This window comes from Mchenga conophoros, linkage group LG1 (genome assembly GCF_057382185.1).
Source record: "Mchenga conophoros isolate Kocher_MC1m ecotype Shallow Benthic linkage group LG1, M_conophoros_male_GT1.1, whole genome shotgun sequence".
NCBI lineage: Eukaryota > Metazoa > Chordata > Actinopteri > Cichliformes > Cichlidae > Mchenga > Mchenga conophoros.
In genome coordinates this window covers 7,765,052-7,784,183 of record NC_140526.1, presented here as the reverse complement: position 1 = coordinate 7,784,183, position 19,132 = coordinate 7,765,052, and the positions used below count along the sequence as shown (strand labels likewise).

Genomic DNA, 19,132 nt, shown 5'->3' with positions numbered 1-19,132 from the left:
TTTGAAATATTTCACTTATTAATATTGATGGTATTATTATACAAACCTCTCTCACAAAACACTTACAAAAATCTGAGATAAATAAATCATTTCTTTTGTTATTCTTACTCATATGTTGTTAAAAAAACTGGAAAAGAATTTATTGCTAACAGAGCCACATAACTTTTAATGTAAAGCTTTATGAAGCCCTTCTTATGGAGGATTAGAAATGCTATTACTACTAATAATAATGATGATCATCACATAATGCTGTGACAATATTATTTTGGTCATCCCACCCAGCATTAATGCCCCATACACCTGTTCCAAACTCACTGTACTAATAATACCTAAAACTCAAAGGAGGAAGCAAAACACAAGAGAATACAATTTATTATGAACTGGCCAGTAATCTAGAAAACTGCATTACATTTAGTTTTTTTTAGTATGAAGATTCACATTTTGATAACATTAATCTTTTCTATTTCTATATGTACTTTTCAGATAGAATGTCTGCAGAAAAAAGATCAAGAAATGGCAATGCTTTGGTAATGGCTATTTAATAGCTACTTGCCCTCATACAAAGGGACAGATGGCAGACATGACTTTTATAGAGGTCATGCTGGACAGACAGTTTAGTGACAATAAGATTTTGAAATGACAGTGAAACATTTGTAAGACATCTTTGTAAGATAAGGCGATGACATTCGGTCTTAGATATTTTTATATCACTACTTTATCATTTGTCAATTTCACTTTTTTGAAAATGTCACAATTCCTATCAATTCCTGAGTAATATTTGATTAAGATATGTGGATATTGTGAATCTTAAGAAAAGAGACAAAAAGGGAGCAACAAAGACAGTGGGAAAGGAAAAATATAGAGCTGAGATATATAGCACAATGAGAAGGGAAAAAAAACCCGGCAGGGAATGAGTGGATAGGGGGAGGTGGAAAGGAGGGAGAAGGCTGGAGAGAGATGGAAATTGAAGAGATGTAGTGAATCAATGTGCTTGTCACATCTCCATCCCTTGGGATCCATGTTTTTTAATCTAATTAGCCAGCCCGGTCTTTGTGTTGCTGTCTATCAGTGGTAGCGTCTCAAGGTCAGATCTTCCTTCAGAGGTCTGAGCAGAAACACCAGTCCTGTTGGTATTCAATTACAGCTTAGCCTCACTCTAAACCTCCACATCAGACCTCTCTGCTCAGCAAAGTGGAAACACTCGGAGTGTGTTCATATGCATTTCAGCTCCAAAACATACACACACTCCGCTGATACTCTGATTACGCTAATGCACTCATTACGGTTCACAGGAATATCTCAGCGCTGTGTAGAGCTCTGCATGTAAATTTCACTGTCGGAGTCAGTCAATTAGTTAAAGTCATTAATAAATGTACAGACGAGTGACAAATTAAAGGAAAACCCTGGATTAAAAAAAACGGAGAAATACTAATGCACTGCATGGTACACCTGAGCTATTATAAGGTGTGTATAAAAATGCTAAATAGGCCTAGATAATAATAATTTTGCATCAGTATGCCTAGATGAAAGATTGTTTTGACTTTGTTTCCTGACAATGAACTCAAAGTCAGATGGGAGGAGCTTCAGTCACAAAGACTGTTTAAGAACAGATATCTGCATTCAGATCATAGACGGTATGAAAGATGAACTTAACTAAAGTGGCAACATCCATTGGTCTTAAGATTCATATTTCAAAGTTTCAACATAAATTTTTTGCCCATCAGCATGTTGTTTTCTTGAGGGTGAAGCGCTAGGTTAGCAGCTAACAAGAGCAAGTTTACTTAGCAGCTGCATACCTAAATTGTACAGGTGCAATGCAAAGATCCAGATACCTGCTTTTTAGGTACAAACCAAATACTAAAAGTTCAGTCACCAAAATTTAGGCATGAACTTCGTGGACGGTCTCTGCCAAAGCAAGCCAGAAAATCATTTAAAATTTTCCAAATGTCACACACATAGTATTGAGGTCCAATTTAATGACCAAAGTAGCAGAAATGATGCTTGCAGACACCCATCAGCCCCAGCTGCCTTTTCTAGGACACCTGTCAATCAAATCAGCCACACCCCTAATTTAATTATCCAGGTGAATGAGTCATGGAAAAAAAAGAAAAAAGAAGAATTGCCCTACTCAGAGTTGTTATGAAGGAGAAATTATCCATAGAGGCCAAAACTGTAGCGTGTACCTGGCTGTAGAATACTTTTTAACATGGGAGTCTGTGGGGATTGACTGTCTTCTGAACCAGCCTCATCTAGAGCAGGGGTGCCCAATCCCGGTCCTCGAGAGCTACCGTCCTGCAGCTTTTAGATGCATCCCTACTCCAACACAGCTGAATCAAATGAATGGCTTGTTATCAGGCCTTTGCCAAACACGATGGCATGCTGAAGAGGTAATCAAACCATTTGATTCAGCTGTGTTGGAGTAGGGATGCATCTAAAAGCTGCAGGACGGTAGCTCTCGAGGACCGGGATTGGGCAGCCCTGATCTAGAGGAACTGCAGTTTTTGACACTCATTTTTCAGCCTTGGAGGATTCTTTTTAATACAGCTCTATGGGGAAAACAGCAACATAAACTGCTATTTGCAGCTGAAAGAGGGATACCAGTGTAAGGTTGCAGTAAATAAATCGCTGATTACAAAGAAAGTATGAAAAAAACATTAGGGCCATTTTAAGAACAAGAAGCTATAGAGTAAGTGGAAGAGGTTATTACTACGAGAGAAAAAAATGATGCTTTTACTTGTATTACTGTATGACTGCAAATCGTAATACAGAAAAACTTGTAATATAACTTTAACTTGTAATATACTGTTTAAATTGTTTCCTGGTGCCATTTGTGTTATGATGACATTGATCTGAACTTGCAAAAGCAAAAGGATGTGATCCTTAGACAAAATATAAAATAAGACAAAATAGTTTTTCTTGCAAATTTATGACGTTATTTCTCTAAATATACAACATCTCTTTTTTAACCAACATCTGCTTTATTATCTATGAAAGAAGGGGTAAAAATGAAAGTAATTGCAATTACGTTTCATCGCAATTTCATAAAGACAACAGCACAAGTTTGAAAGGTTTTACTGTTGTGAAAGCATAGGTAATCTTTGAAATTTTGCACTTTTCTAGAAATGACAATGCAAATTAAACATTTTTACTGACCTCTAAATCATAGTATGTCATAGTAGTATGGAAAACATTAGCATGGTGTTGTTACTACATACTAAAGTCATGGCACTGTTTTAAAAAATAAATAAATCATGATTCTGAGGGTGTGGAAAGGTGTGCTGATGGAATGGACCCCTTTATCCTATGATGAAACATGTCTATCCTGATGGGAGTGGTCTTTGCAAACACGCCCCATCCATTAAATGTCAACATACCATTCACATGAACAGCATGAACCATGTTTTCCATTGCATTGTAATGAGATGATCAATCACTTTACCCGTTGGTAATTTTAATGTTGTGGCTGAATGCTATATATCTACATAAATCTGCTGGTATAGTTGTATGTCAGTGAATGCATTAATAAACACATTAACAATCGATCATCTCAAAAACACAATAATCAATCACAGTGTTGACGGCTGAGGTCATGATGGCATTTGCTTTATTTCCTTTAGTCCTTTGCCTTTGATCATCAGATAAAAAATGGAAAAACCAGGGAGCAAATGCAGGTTTGCCAAAACTACTAGAAATACATTGAATTTTGGAAAGCAAAGTCAATATGACCCATAGAGCCAGAACAGCCACACAAATAGTCCACACGTGACATGTAGTAAACGTGTGACTGTGTAAGGCATATAAGATGAAGTCAAGCATTGCTAAATAAAAGATCTCCTGCTGTATTGATCTCACAGGGCCAAGGAGATCAGCCAAACATCAGCTCTGGCTCCAGTCTGGCCCAGGACATCGATTTTGCAAGTACCTAATACAACGTCCCCCCCGATCGCTGCCAAGCTTGAAATGCATCATAAAGCAGTTGCATTGTGGAAGCATTTTCTGCCTCATAAAACAGCCAAACACACAGAAGCTGTGCTAAGCCAGACGGCTGCCACTGCTGGAGATGTGATGCTGGTTGCTAAAAAATGCCAGCGCCCTCCATGCTGACTAGGTCAGCAAAGACCTGGAGAGCAATGGATCAAACCTACTAAAAAGCTTAAAATACAATGAAAGAGAGCTTAGTGGATCAGCTTGGAGCCCCTTACTCATGAGATTAGATGAAACAATAATCCCTATACTAGGAGACTGCTTTGATATAAATTTAGCCTGAAATAACACATATAGCTGGTGGCAATCCACCAATGACAATCTCAAATTTAAGATTAAACTATGGGAATTTCCAGATATTTGAGCAAAAATACTGAGCCTGATCAATCAAATTCAAACCTGTAGTTCAAATTGTAACATTTCTCTCTGTTAATACAAATGCAGTCCAGTGGTTCAACATAGAAGCACGTATCTGTGCTATGCTCCCAACTAAAATTTCTTCAATTTAATTTTCATACTACTGATGTATAACTTGAAGTTGACTAAATGACGTAACAATTCAATTTTATTTATACAGCGCCAAATCACAACAACAGTCACCCCAAGTCGCTTTATATTGTAAGGTAGACCCTACAGTAATACATGCAGACAAAAACCCAAGCACTCTGGCGAAAGTGGGAAGGAAAAGCTTCCTTTTAACAGGAAGAAACCTCCAGCAGTACCAGATTCAGGGAGGGCCGGCCATCTGCTGCGACTGGTTGGTGTGAGAGAAGGAAGACAGAACAGAATCTTCATGTGTGACTGAAATAAAAACGAGCCTCCCAGTTACAATTCAACATGTGAGTTTATGACATGTGAGGACTGTCTGGCCGTATGTCTATTCTTTTCTGTTATTTCCAGTCACAGTTTGGTACTGTGGTACCACTTGTTTAGATTTAGTTAAAGATCACTTTGGATTAAAATTAGTGCTGTCAGCGTTAATCTAGTTAAAATGACGTTAACGCTATAACCGCATTAACGTGGCAAATCTCCGTTAGCTGGTTAACGCGGATCGCCCCGTGTGTTGTGTCAACGCGCCAGCGCCATCCAGCCCCACACACGGAGCAATCCGCGTTAACTCGCTGACGAAGATTTGCCACTTTAATGCGGTTATAGCGTTAACGTCATTTTATCGAGATTAGCGCTGACAGCACCAATTAAAATACATTTCTGCTTGCTTGAAAGCCTTGTGCAGTTGCAGGCTTTTTTAGCCAGGTTAACAGGGTCAGCGTTTGTCTACTAAGTAATTGTGTGCTCCATTCTTTAACTCTAGACTGAATAATCTTTTGCTATCTATTTAATTTATTTCAAGGAACAAGATCTTGTCGGTGCCCACCACTGCAACTGCAACTTCACCTGCACATATCAGAAGTGCATTTAATGCTCATCTGAAGCTTTCTTCTCTTCATCTTAAGTAGATCCACCTCACCCTGTACAGGAATGTAGGATCTTTTTCCTATGAAAGGCCACTTCAGTTCTTATAACATCCGTTGAGGGCCATACTGAATTATTGAGCATATATGGTACTAACCTCCTTCATGCTGGAACTGTTTCACTTTGCTGTAGTATCTAATGTTAGATGCTGTTTTTTGGTATGTTATTCACAGCTTGTTCACGTCAGTTTTAAGTGGCAGTTACTCGATGTACAAGTTAAATTTGTTCACAGCAAAAAAAAAAAAAAAAAAAAAAAAAAAAAAAAAAAAAAAAAGCAGCTTGCTTAAACAAGTCTGAGCTTGACAGTGCAAGCCATGGCTTGCAAAGACAAAAATTTGTCACTCAAGTCAAACTCAGCAAAAATCAAATGCCCAAATGTCTAAGGGAAAGGTGTAGTATACTACTTTATGAAGTTTTTTCCAAAAACAAAGAAAAAAATTGAGATATTTTTTAAACTAAATTCCCATGCAGGCCAAACTATCATGCAGACTGTTTCACATTACTGCTCAATTACTTTTGTTTCTCTGTTCTCCGCTCTCTTCATCTTGCACTGACAGCAGACTGCCATAGTCTACCATTTATACCTTAGCTAGTAGTGACATTACCATTGCTCAGGGGGTGTACCAATACCTGCAAGCAGAAAACCTTTTTTCTACAGAAGTCTTTCCATGGTACAGAAAGGAGAACCTTTTGGGTTATATTTCATAGATATTTGATGGATGCTCTTTGGTTAACTGTGTTAAGAAGACATGCAAAAGATGAAAAGGTGCGAAGGTCTCGGTCTGTGATCTTGGTGTGCAGAAGATCTGAAGGTACGTGTGAGTCATTGTGAGGTATTTCACTCGGGTTGCAGACACTGGCAAAATCTTTTTCCTGATCAAATCCTATGTTGATAACGGAGGCATGATTGTGAATTACTCAACCTCTGAAGTTGTCTGAGAAGAGCTTCACCACCTCCTTAAGTGAATGATCCGTGACAAATCCCTGAAGAAAGCACTTTAGTGTGGTGAAAAGATCATCTTCCAGGAAAGGTAGCATCAGCTTATCAGTTAGAAACTTTATTAGAGAAGCGTGACACTCTTGAGCAATGGAGAGGAAGATGTTTTGATTTTTAGCAATAACATGACATGTCTTTTGGGTTCTGTTTTTGTTTTGTTTTTTTAAACAGACCAAAAGAATTCATTTATTTTTTACAGTTGTAAAGGCACTAACATTAGCAGCACACAGCATGTCTAGAGCCCTTGGATATATTCTAATGGCTCTTTTTTGCCTTTTTAGTGACATTTTCCAACGATCTATGTTGACAGTATCTGAGAGGCACAACCACTGAACCGTTACTTCAGTGCAACAGTCACTTCTGGCTGGGGATTCCCAAAAAAGCCAATAAGAACAATTTAGAGTGAGTTCAGTGCAATGTGAATAATGCAGTCTACAACTCCATATGCTGGGGAATTCAGAGGCAGTCTCCTCTTCCAGATAACTGTGCAGTTTCTCAAACAGCCTCTAGTTTACATTTGTTCTATCCACTGATAACTGCAATATGCCATGAATCCAAACACTACTGCAGTTGTTGCACAGTTTGCAGAAATCATCTGCACAGCTATGTCGAAGAAAAAACAAAATCCATTAATGCAAATATCTATCACATGGACCAATATAGATATTGTCAAGGCGGCCTGCTGAAGTTGAAACAACATAATGGGTATTTTAAAAACTGCTGATCTACTGGAAATTTCCCACACAACCATCTATAGGGTTTAATGGTCTAAAAAAGAGAGCTGCCAGTGAGTGGGCTGGTCTGATGAGTCTTGATTTTGTATGGTAGCATATTTCTGGTAACAGAATTTCCATACTATAGATATATCCGTCTTGTATTAAGACAGGATGTAGGGTTTAAGTTTTCTTAGCACATTTTTGGCACCTTAGTACCTTATAGCACTAAAGGACAAAAACGTAATACTTTTCTGTACTGCATAGAAAATTTGGCCATGCAACTTGACTGAAAAAAAACTTTGAAGATGTTGTTGTGTAAGATACGTTCACACCAGACGTTTATGTGTTGCACTTGGAACACCACTATTTCAATTGGCTTGTTTCACAGAACCATGGTCCATCTTTGTGACTGCACACAGCTCAGGAGTGCTTGCAGGCAGAAAAATTTGAAAGTTGTCTTCAACGAGTGTGCAATATGACCAAAATCTCATATCCCAATGCAACTTATTTCTTTTTCCAATAACAACATATATCACAATATAGTGCATTTTCTGTCAACTCAATGAATAGTTTATATCATGATCACACAGAATTATTATTTCTTTTTTTCAATTAAATAGTCAAAAATAAAGGCTACGCATTCATATGTGATTTCTGTCCTTTTATTTAAAACACCTGGGAAAATATTTCACTAAGAATGTAAACATAAAAATATTAATGCATAAATGTAAAATCTTTTTTCAGTAACAAATGATAAAAGGCCCAACATAATATACTGCTATATTAAATACACAGACCAACAAAATGCAAACTGTAGCAGTAATATCAGGCTCACAACATATATTAAATATGAAAAGAATAAAACACAAACAACTATATAAGATTAATAAACACTTCAAACAAAATAAATATAGGCCTTATGTGTTGTTACCTGTAGTGACATGGACAAAGCCACATGACTCAAGAGGTTCCCTGAGGCCTCTGGCTATCATTTCTCACATCAGGAAAATAGCCCGTCTTCAGTCATCAACTGCAGAGTGTGCAGTCTCGGATGAAGTGCTCATACAGGGATGTGTTACTCGGCTTGTCCAGGTGATTCTTGCGTAGGTGGTAGACGAGGTTTGCTGTGCTACCAGTTTGCAGCAGTACAGTTTTCTGGTCCGTGTAAGACGTTTCATAACCAACTCATATATGAGGTAGGACGTTTAAGTTTAAGACCACTTGAAAAATGGCAAAGAAAAATCACATTTTGCATGTTTGGATCTTAACAACGTTTCAAGTTGAGCTTCAACATTTAACAAGAAGAAATGGGAGTGAGACTAAACATTTTTTGAGTATGCAATTTATTGAAAACAATGCTTAAACTGAAAAAGGCTGTTCTACAGCTGATCAAAAGTTTAAGACCACATGCCTTTAAAAATCCAATCCTGTGCAAAAATGTGGATTCAGTGCCATTTTTTGTCATGTAGTCACACTGTCATGACATTCTGATTGCAAAGGCCTTTTTTGAACATGGTCGGGTTGTTGAACTGCATAAGCAGTGTCTTTTGCAGTGCGCCATCACTGCTGAGGCGGGACGCAGTAAGACAGTCATTTGGAATTTCTTAAATGATCCTATGGGTTATGGAACACAAAAAGTCAAGTGAAAGACCAAAAAAAAAAATAATAATTTCACCAGCACTGAGCCAGAGGATCCAATTGGCTGTCCGTAACGACACTGGACAATCCTCGACCCAAATTAAGGCGGTTAGTGGTGCCGACTGCAGCCCCATAACCATCAGACGGCCTCATCTCTTTGAATGCCACAGAACTGACCATTTGGACTTTGCAAGACAGCACCAAACATGGGACACTGAAAAGTGGAAGAAAGTTTTATTCTCTGATGACAAAGAAATGTAACGTTGATGGTCCTGATGGTTTTCTAAGCGCCACAGTGGAGGGGATGCCATAACGGCCTGGGTTGTTGTAAAACAGCCTGTTTCACTTTAAACATTGTTTTCAATAAATGCTCAAAAAATGTTTTGTCTCACTCCCATTTCTTCTTGTTGGATGTTGAAGCTCTGCTTGAAACGTTAAGATCCAAACATGCAAAATACAATTTTTTTACCATTTTTCAAGTGGTCTTAAACTTTTGATCGGGACTATATGACACAGCCTTACTAACTAACTGCTTGGCAGAGGTCAAGGTATCCAGCAGACAGCAGGAAGGCAAAATGGAAAAGTAGTTAATAACCATGTATCTCAGGTAAAAAAAAAAATACATGGCATATGTTTTGAGTTTGGAGGAAAACAGGGTTCCATCAAAGCAGGTAGGTCATCAATTTTTTTTTTTAAATTGCATAGATGATTATAGTCAGTGTTTAAATGCAGCTTAGATTTGCTCTATGTTTATCTCAATAGTTCTACAGATCTGTGGAAGCTCCAAAGGTAAAGAGGGAAATGGGTAAGAAAAACAGACTGACATCCCAATGAAACCTTTATAAATTCACCCATTTTAATCCTTCCTCTCTGGTTCCCACAAACAGTTTGCTGAGCCATGTGCAAAAGTCACAGCAGAAACAATTAGTGTAGCCTTGAGTTTTTAACCTCTAACAGAGCTTCAGAGATCTGGTAAACTCACTTTTTTCTATCTTCACCAGAAACTTGTAGTCATCAGCCCTAAACAACACTGCCTTGTGAGACATTTTGTAGAGCTTTCTCTGCAGACTAAAAATAAAAGCTTCAGATAACTTTCTCACATATGTTGTAGTACTCCTCAAGACAGACTTTGATGTGCAAAACTGGTGGATTGTAGTAACTTTGATGAACCTTTTACTTTAAAGTTTAACTTCTGATTAAGATAAGTAACAACTTTTACTCATTTTCCTTTCAAAAACGTACATATGAATGGGTGAAATTCCTTATCTGACACAGCCCCACACCAGTGCTTTCAAAAGGACTTGAAGATTAAACAGAAGGAATCTACACAAGCTCCGCATCAGATCATCAACAATGTCTATGGCCGACTCTGCTATTTTTCAAGCTGCTCCAAAACTCTAGAAACTGTTAACAAAGAGAAAAACTATTCTCTATATAAGCAAAGCATAGTGGACAGTTAACAAGAAGAAATATTGAAAATAAACTGCAGATCTCTCTTTAAAGAGTTGAGAGAAGTGTTTCACAGATCTTTGAGATTACAGAGAGCTGCGACTTACAATTTGATTCTTATAACAACAAGGGATTTATGTTATTAGCCTGTGTCATTCATATTTGTATCAACAGATTTTACTTGTGTTTTAGGATTCATGTAATCACTTATATTTTTAGTTTAACTAAATCTGATTTGAAAATATAATTTATTATGGATTTATATTTGTATGCCCGGAATTTGGACTTCATTTTTTTCTGTCTGTATGTGTATTATAGTTACATGATTTTGACAATAAAAATTTTTGAATAATCTTGTCAGCATGTCCTGGGTCTGCCCCAGGATTTCCTGGATGGACATGGCTGAAACACTTCTAAAAGGTGTCCACGAGGCATCCTTTTCTGCTGAACCAAGCCAATTGGCTTGGTTTGATGAGGAGTAGCATCTCTGCTCTGAACTCCTCCTGAATGACTGAGCTCCTCTCGCTATCTTTAACACTGAGCTCAGGCATCCTTTGGAGGAATCTTATTGCAGGCACTTATATCCACAGTCTCATTCTTTCGGTTACCACATGGCCAGAAGTGAGAGCAGGAATGTAGAGTGTCCAGTAAATCGACTGCCTCGGCTTCGCGGTCAGCTCTTGTTATCACAACAGACCAGTGCAGCACACACATTACTGCAGGTGTTGCACCAATCTGTCAAAAAATCTCTCACTCCCTTCTTCCCTCACTTCTGAACAAGACCACAAGACACTTAAACTCCACTACTTGGGCAGGAACTCATTCCCAACCCACATCTGAGAACCATGGTCTCAGACTTAGAGGTGCTAAATATCATCTGACCCACTTCACACTCAGCTGCAACACTTTCCAAACTGAAGGTCATCATTTAGTGATGCCTGCATGACAAAGGTCACTCACAAAAGGCTGAGATGAGATACTGAGGCCACCAAACCCAACACCCTCCATACCCTGCACCTAGAAATTCTGTCTGAACCAAATTGGTGACAAAGGGCAGCCCTGGTGGGCTCTAATACCCATCGCAAACAAGTCTGATTTTCTGCAATGCTAACCAAGTTCTAGTTATGGCTGTACAGGATATAATAGCCAGTAACAAGGGCCCCAAAACCCCACACTCCCAAAACTCACTGATGGTCTTGAGCCCATAAGAACACTAACATCAGCTTCAACTATACTACGTAACTACCTAATTATCAATTACAGTAAACAAACACACTAAACACAATAAATGGTGAACCTGCATAACATCAGCATATTACTTCCCTCTTGCTGTGGTATCTGTAAGTAGTACAGGCTCCCTCTTCTTTGCAACAATCCTGTCCTTTCAGCTGCAAAGTCTTATCTGATTGATGGGGTGTGGCCAGGTAACGACAGTAGGGCTGGCGACTTAATCTGAATGCTATATGCTCTTCCAGGTTCACACATGACTGAATTTCTTAATTAGTGTTTCATTCTTATGCACATGCCTCTTTTCTCTGCAGGATCAAATCACTGTGTCATTACGAGCTGAACTGCAGGGAGTGAGGTGCGCTGGGATGGGGGGGGGGTCTCTGAGCTCTCCAAAACTTAGCAGCACATGATTGTTGTGGATGCTTCTAAACTCACTGAATAACATGAATAAATTTTGTGGATGCTTTCCCCATGTGTTTGTACAGTATAAATGAGCATCATCTAATTACTGCATGTTTTCAAGTATGAGATAATATAAGAAGTATTTCTGTATTTTCAGAAGAGCTTTTAAAACACAATCTTTCACCTGACAGGGGTGAGTATAAGTCTAAACCATGATACGCATTCATTTTCTTAGTGATTCAAGTTAAAATATACCTTCTAGTGCCTTCATTAATTTCTCATGCTAACTGGGCCCGTATCTGCTCCCATTTGCACAAAGCACTCATCTTCATCCATCCCACATACGACAACTTGCACTTTAAAAAGCATAGTTGCCTAAAATGGGCATGTAAAATAAATATGGCGAGTTCATAGGTAATGTCAGCGTTACCATCAATGAAATATTGAAAACCTTTTTAGTTATAAAATTGGCTCCTTCACCTGTGGGCTTTTACTGGCACGGTGATCCTGGTTTGGCTGTCACAGCTAATGGAGATCGCACACGCAACACTGCTCTCTGCCTCTCTCTTTACTTTCGCTCTCACTTTCTATTTTTTCTTCCTTGCGGCGGGCCTTTGTCTGTCACATGTATGTTTGAATCCTTAGACTGAAGCACTACGCTCGAAACAACATCCCACGTACTCTGCTCCTAATAGCACAAATTATTTTTTAAATTTGCAATTTCATTTTTTCTGGAAGACATTCACATTGTGTTTTTAACTACACAGATTTTCACCGCTAACAGCTTTTCTGTCCTTGTTGTAATTTATTACTCTCCTGAGCTGATGGCCTCCTTCTAGCTGACATTATTTAAAAACTCAAATTAATCAGAACAATAGCCGTGCCCCAGTTCAGTGCCTGATTCCTTTGAAGGACAAGCTCTACAAAAGTGAGTCCCTTGGAGAAACTAAACGGATAGTTAGACAAAAACCTCACTCCCAGAACACAAAATTACAGTTTAAGCTGTGTGTTATTTTTACATTTTAAGCTGGTTAATGGTTAATATATCCACCACTCATGTAATCGATAATAATAGCAGTATATTCAGCCATCTAAGGCCTTACCCTAGTTGAATTTAGCACATCCCGAACATGCTCAATGGGTGACATGTCCGGTGAGTATGCTGGCCATGCAAGAACTGGGACATTCTCAGCTGCCATCTGCCCTGAACAATGTGAACCATGATTCATCCGTGAAGCGCACACCTCTCCAACGTGCCAGACGCCATCGAATGTGAGCATTTGCCCACACAAGTCTGTTACGGCGACGAGCTGGAGTCAGGTCAAGACCCCGATGAGGACGACGGGCATGCAGTTGAGCGTCCCTGAGACGGTTTCTGACAGTTTGTGCAGAAATTGTTTGGTTGTGCAAACCAATTGTTCCAGCAGCTGTCTGGGTGGCTGGTCTCAGACGATCTTGGAGGTGAACCTGCTGGATGTGGAGGTCCTGGGCTGGTGTGGTTACACGAGGTCTGCGGTTGTGAGGCCGGTTGGATGTGCTGCCATATTCTCTGAAACGCCTGTGGAGACGGCTTATGGTTGAGAAATGAACATTCAATGCACGGGCGACAGATCTGGTTGACATTCCTGCTGTCAGCATGCCAATTGCACGTTCCCTCATTGCTTGTGGCATCTGTGGCATTTTGCTGTGAGACAAAACTGCACATTCCAGGGTGGCCTTTTGTTGTGGGCAGTCTGAGGTACACCTGTGCACTACTCATGATGTCAGATCAGCATCCTGATGTGGCACACCTGTGAGGTGGGATGGATTATCTCAATATGGCAGATGTGCCCACTACCACACATTTGGACTGATTTGTGACCACTGTTTGGGAGGGATGGTTATATTGTGTATCTGGAATGAATTTTAGGTCTCTACGTCCATCCCATGGGGAATGGGAGCAGTAACAAAGGTGTTGCGTTTATATTTTTGTTGAGTGTATATACATGCAAGCAAAAATTCCCAGTAGACCATTTTGCAAAATGAATCAGATATTTTAGTTAAACCTCTCACAATACATATAATTTACTGCTGTGATAACTCCTAGAGTATCTGATGGCCCTTTAAATTGACACCTCAGGTACTAATCCAGCTAAAGTAACGGTGGATTAAAAATCAATGAAATGAAAATCAAACTGTTTCTTATTTGATTCCACTACAGGTTTTAAGTCCATATGATTTGTTTGAACATATTTTTCACATGACTATATATGGTCCTGTGAAGAATGATCTACTTCTTCCATAGGAATTAATAGGGTAAGGAACATCCAGGTTCTGCCCATAAAATGCACTTGATTAAATGATCATCAGAAAGTTTTACCACCAATAAAAGCAGTCGTTTTGGCAGTTTGCTGGTCTAAAGCAACCAAGTGTGAATTTCAGAATTTCACTGCACAAACCTTAAATTTCAGTCTCAGTACGCTGGTATTAAAAAAATCACCAAACTCTATGGAATCTATCATCAAGGGAACCAATAATTTTGGCACCAAATTTAAATGGAAATCAGTTATAAAATCATTTAATTCTTGACAAAAGTAATGGACAAACTCAGTACTTTCAGCAAATATAAATATAAATGAAAGAATACTCATGCCTACCTTTACCACGTAGGAGTGCAGATAACATTCTCGGTTTAACTGTACACAGAGGAAATGAATCATGAGTACCAAATCTGACAGCCTAAACAGGATATCTGCAGGAATCTTTCAAAATTCAACAAGCACATGTAGATAGGACTGACTAAGCCCTGTGACCTTGGTTGTGTAAGAGCAAGTAAAAAGCTAGTTACCTAAACAACACTCAGGCCTGAATGAAGGTGTCCTAGTGGGCATCTAAATTGGACAATTTGGTATGTTTTATCTATATAGGGCACTTACTATACTAGATACTGTAGTAAATTTTTTTAGTCATTACAACTTGGCTGATGATTTAAAACTGGTTGAAACAAAAGTTGTGATCATTGTGCAGAATTTTATCTTATTTCCTTTAGCTACCTGAAAAACAGAACAAAAATGGCCTCCAGTTCCCACCCCCTCCTCTTATGATGACAGGTAAACATGACTGTAGCAGCTCAGACTCCATACAGTGTCTTACATACTAGGTCACAAACTCAAACTGCTTTAACTGATTAATGGAATTAAAAATGAATTTCTCTGTGTGCTGAGCTTTACATTTTTAGTGTATCACAAATCATTTGGCAGGTGTTATGCATAAAAAAAATGTTATGATAGAGTAAAGATGCCATGTCTGTCCGGAACAAGTAAAATCTACGCTAATTTTACACACAGAATTTCTGTACACCTTCCACATGGCTGTAAAAAAACCAAGTGTTTATTTTTCTGGGAAACCTAATGGGACTCGGCTTGTTGCTCTCAAACTGTGATCGCCAGCGTGTTGTTTGCTGCAGCCCGATTGCTGCAATTAAACCTCTTTGTTCTGCCCTGGGTTTAACAAATTGTTGTTAATGTGGCATACACTTTGACCCAGAACAGGAAGTTAGCCATGTTAGCTGGGATAAGCAGGTGCACATGTGCTGAAGGGTTCCTGTAATTATCTTCTGCAAACCTCTTTCTTGATTATGCCTTTGAATGATCGTCTGTAAGAACTTGTTAACTTAAGGGTAGAGAACCAGATTTTAGTAACAGGTTGGTAGGTTTGTGTTCTGTATGTAACTACATGTTGTGTATATATAAGATGGCCTATTATATAAACATATCCTTGTCTTTTATTGCTCCTCTTGACCTGCTGTAAAGTAAATAAGGACATTTAAAGGAGCTTTGATAACTGTATTTTTATATGTGACATATTGTAGCTTCTCTTCTCTTTGCTTTAACATTAGTAGAGACAATACATCTTAAGCATTCTCAAACAGATACACGTGGAGCAGTACTATATCATTGTATTAAGCACCTTACTTATTGTATTATTTTGTTTTTAGGTTTTAGTTTCACTCTGATTCAGAGTGGCGATGCAGTGTGTTCTTTTGAATGGAGTTTGGCTTGCTGCTGAACCTACGCACACACACAGACACACACACACACACTGAGAGCAGTGCACTCTTTGTTTCTGTGGCTATTTTGGGTAACCAATTATCAGAGATGACTAATGCAGTTGTTTGGGCAATCTTAGTCTTCTAGATGGCACATATGGGAGTAGAGGGCATAAACAAAGAAAAATATAAAATAAACACTAAAATAAACAAGTCAGCCTAAAAAAAGACTGAAATAACCCATAGGCAGTCAAATTAAGAAAAATACACCTAGGCTCTATTATTACCTTAGGATACTTATAACAGCAGTTCCATATCCATGCAAAGGGTAACCCAAATACTTTGTCATAGGAGAATGTTTCAAGCTGACAGGACAGCAACAGTAACTCAAAAAACTGCTCATTATATGAGGAGGAGCACCTCTCGATGGACAACACATAGAACCTTAAAACATATGGGATTAAGCAAAAGGTGCCACCCATGTCAACTAAGAACAGGAAACTATAACTCATACCAGACTCCTCAAAACAGCACAGCAGAAGACTGTAAAAATGTCGGGATATTAAATGCCATTTAAATGCCTCAACCTAAATCAGTGTTGTTGCTGACCGACATGGTCATGTCAATGATGTCAATATGGACCAAATCACACACAAATGTTTCCAACACCTTGTTGAATCTGTGCCACAAAGAATTAAGGCAGTTTTAAAAGGAAACTGGGCTCCAACCCAGAACTAGCACCAACAGTAATAAAGTGACCGGTAAGTTTATTTGAGCTGTCAGAAAATTAACCTTCAGAAGTTGATGTTCCAACTCTGAAATTTAATTGTATGCATAATGATAACCTTGTCTTAATAAAAATGCACTGACAGTTCTGATGAAGCTGAGCTTATTACAAACAATTCCATCAGTACACTGTGTGCAGCGGCTAACCTTTCAGATGTGTAGAAGAACTCAGAACGTTCTACCGTCTGATCCTGACTATGTGTTAATGAAATTACCCTTGCTTGTCACGTGCACAAACATAGACATCCCACTCAATTAAATGAAGCCCTTTTTTAATATTTGTTGTTGTGTAAAGTTGACGGGAAATCTGACAATAAGGCGGCTGTGAGGGACAAACAGTATATCAGTGAAATTAATGTTTTTGCAAAATCCTGAATGACATTCAATTAAATAACACATGAAAGACATTACTGTGACAGTCAGGCATTAACATGTTTTAGATCTTCCTCAGTCACAATATTGCCTTTGTTTGACCAACATTTAAATATGCTTAAGTTAATATGTGATACTGGATAGCACAGTGTGACAACATGTCAACGAAAGACACAGAGTAAGGCTTTTAAAATCCCCACATTTAATATGCATAAATATGGGTAAAAAAATAACAATGTAACTTTTCTATATTGCATCCATTATCTGTATGCATCTTGTAATGTGGAAAAACATCCATCTCCTTGCAATGCTCCACAGTATGCTCAGCTACACTAAATTAAAACCTCTTTGAGCACCACTCATTTACTGTACGTCTACATCTGGTTGACAATTGTGTTTCTTTAAACCAGATGTACCTACACAGCCTTGCACACCAACTTTACCATGACGTGTACATATGTAAGGTCAACATGTTCTCACTCCTAAAGCGTAACATTTTGCGCTAGGTGCCAAATCGTCAACATGTTACCTTTTCGGCTACCCACCACGTTCCTTTTTTTTTTTTTTTTTTTCTTCACTTACTGAATACGGGACAGACTTGACTGGGGGAAAGAAGGGGAGAAAGAAAGAGGGAAAGAGAAGCAGCTGAGAAGAGGGACGGGGGAGAAGGGCAAAAGACAAAAACAAACAGAATGAGCAGAAAAAAAAATAAAAAAATGCATATATCAATCACCTGGATCACCTGCTGAGAAAGAAAAAAGAAAACAAGCAGAAGAGAACAAGAGTAATAGAATAAACAACATCACAATGATATATGGGAATATGACAGTAAATACTAAATGTTAAACATTATTGTGCAGCACATAAGATCAACAGAACACAGTGTGCTTTGAGGTAGGAGCCAAAAAGGGTGTAGTTTGTGGGTGTGATCACCCGTGTGTACACCTGTGAGCATGGACGCGCTTGTTTTTTGTTTTTTAAAAGGTTCCTTCATGTAATAATCTGCTAGAGGGTGTGGGGGGGCCACAGCCCCGTCCTCCAGGGCATGAAGCAGGTATGGAGGAGATCAAAACTCCAGACATCCAGAGGCCCCCAGAACACAAGAGACCAAGGAAGACCAACAGAGGGGCAGCCGCGCCACTGTCCCAGAAAGAGCTGAGGAGAGTCCCAGATGAGGGCTCACTCAGCAGCCGCGGAGCAGAAGCCAGGGGGAGTTGCAGTGACGCGCCCGTGAGCTCCGCCGGCAGCCAGCCGTGCCTGAGTGACCGAGCCCCAGGCCGAGAGGCCGGGGGCACCCCACCTCCGAAGTGGCCCGAGCGAGCCCCAGGCTCCAGGCCCCGATAAGCGGCCGCCAAGGAGTGAGCTGGTGTGTACCTGGACGCCCATCCCCGGACACAAAGAACCACCAACGCACCGATGTCTGAGGGGGTCCACCACTGGCAGGGGAAGTGGTGGTAGGGGGAGATAGGCCTCCAAACCTTGGAGGGCCTGAGATGTCCCCAGAGAGGTGGCGCCTGACACCCAACCTGACATATAGACACAGACATACAGGCACACACAGACACAAACATCCATTCCCACCCTCATGCTCTCATATGCACTTACTCCACACTCAACCAACGTGGAGACAGACATAAAGAGACGCTGTACACACGATCACACTCCCCAAGCGTACTCTACAAACCGGGTCTAGGTACCCTTGCCCCTGGAGGGGGGAACTGCACCCAGACCCAGGTGGTGTTACCCTTTTCCCTGCGGTGGGGGGAGGCAGACCGCCCCGACTCCGCAGCAGCAGGAAGGCCCCACACTCCAGACCGCAGTCGGACGGCCAACTCCTCCTCCTAGCCCCCCCGCTCCAGCAGGTCGCAGAGAATGGGGGTGAGAGAAGACTCCAAACCTCACTCCACCCGCTCATTGTAGTGTTGATGCATGTGTGTTCTAAGGTGCATTTAAAACCCAGGAGGGCATGGAGCTACCTGCCAGAGAGCAGCAGGTAAGCGCATGGTCCCTCCTGCTAGCCCTCAATGTCTACGTGTATTTAAAATTGAGAGGTGGGCA

The 19,132-nt window shown here is 39.8% G+C and overlaps 1 long non-coding RNA gene across 1 annotated transcript in view; it reads right to left on the bottom strand.

Annotated features, from left to right (window-relative positions):
- Positions 1-19,132, bottom strand: part of LOC146582846 (uncharacterized) — a 71,862-nt gene that overhangs the window by 10,495 nt on the left and 42,235 nt on the right. The window lies entirely within an intron of this gene.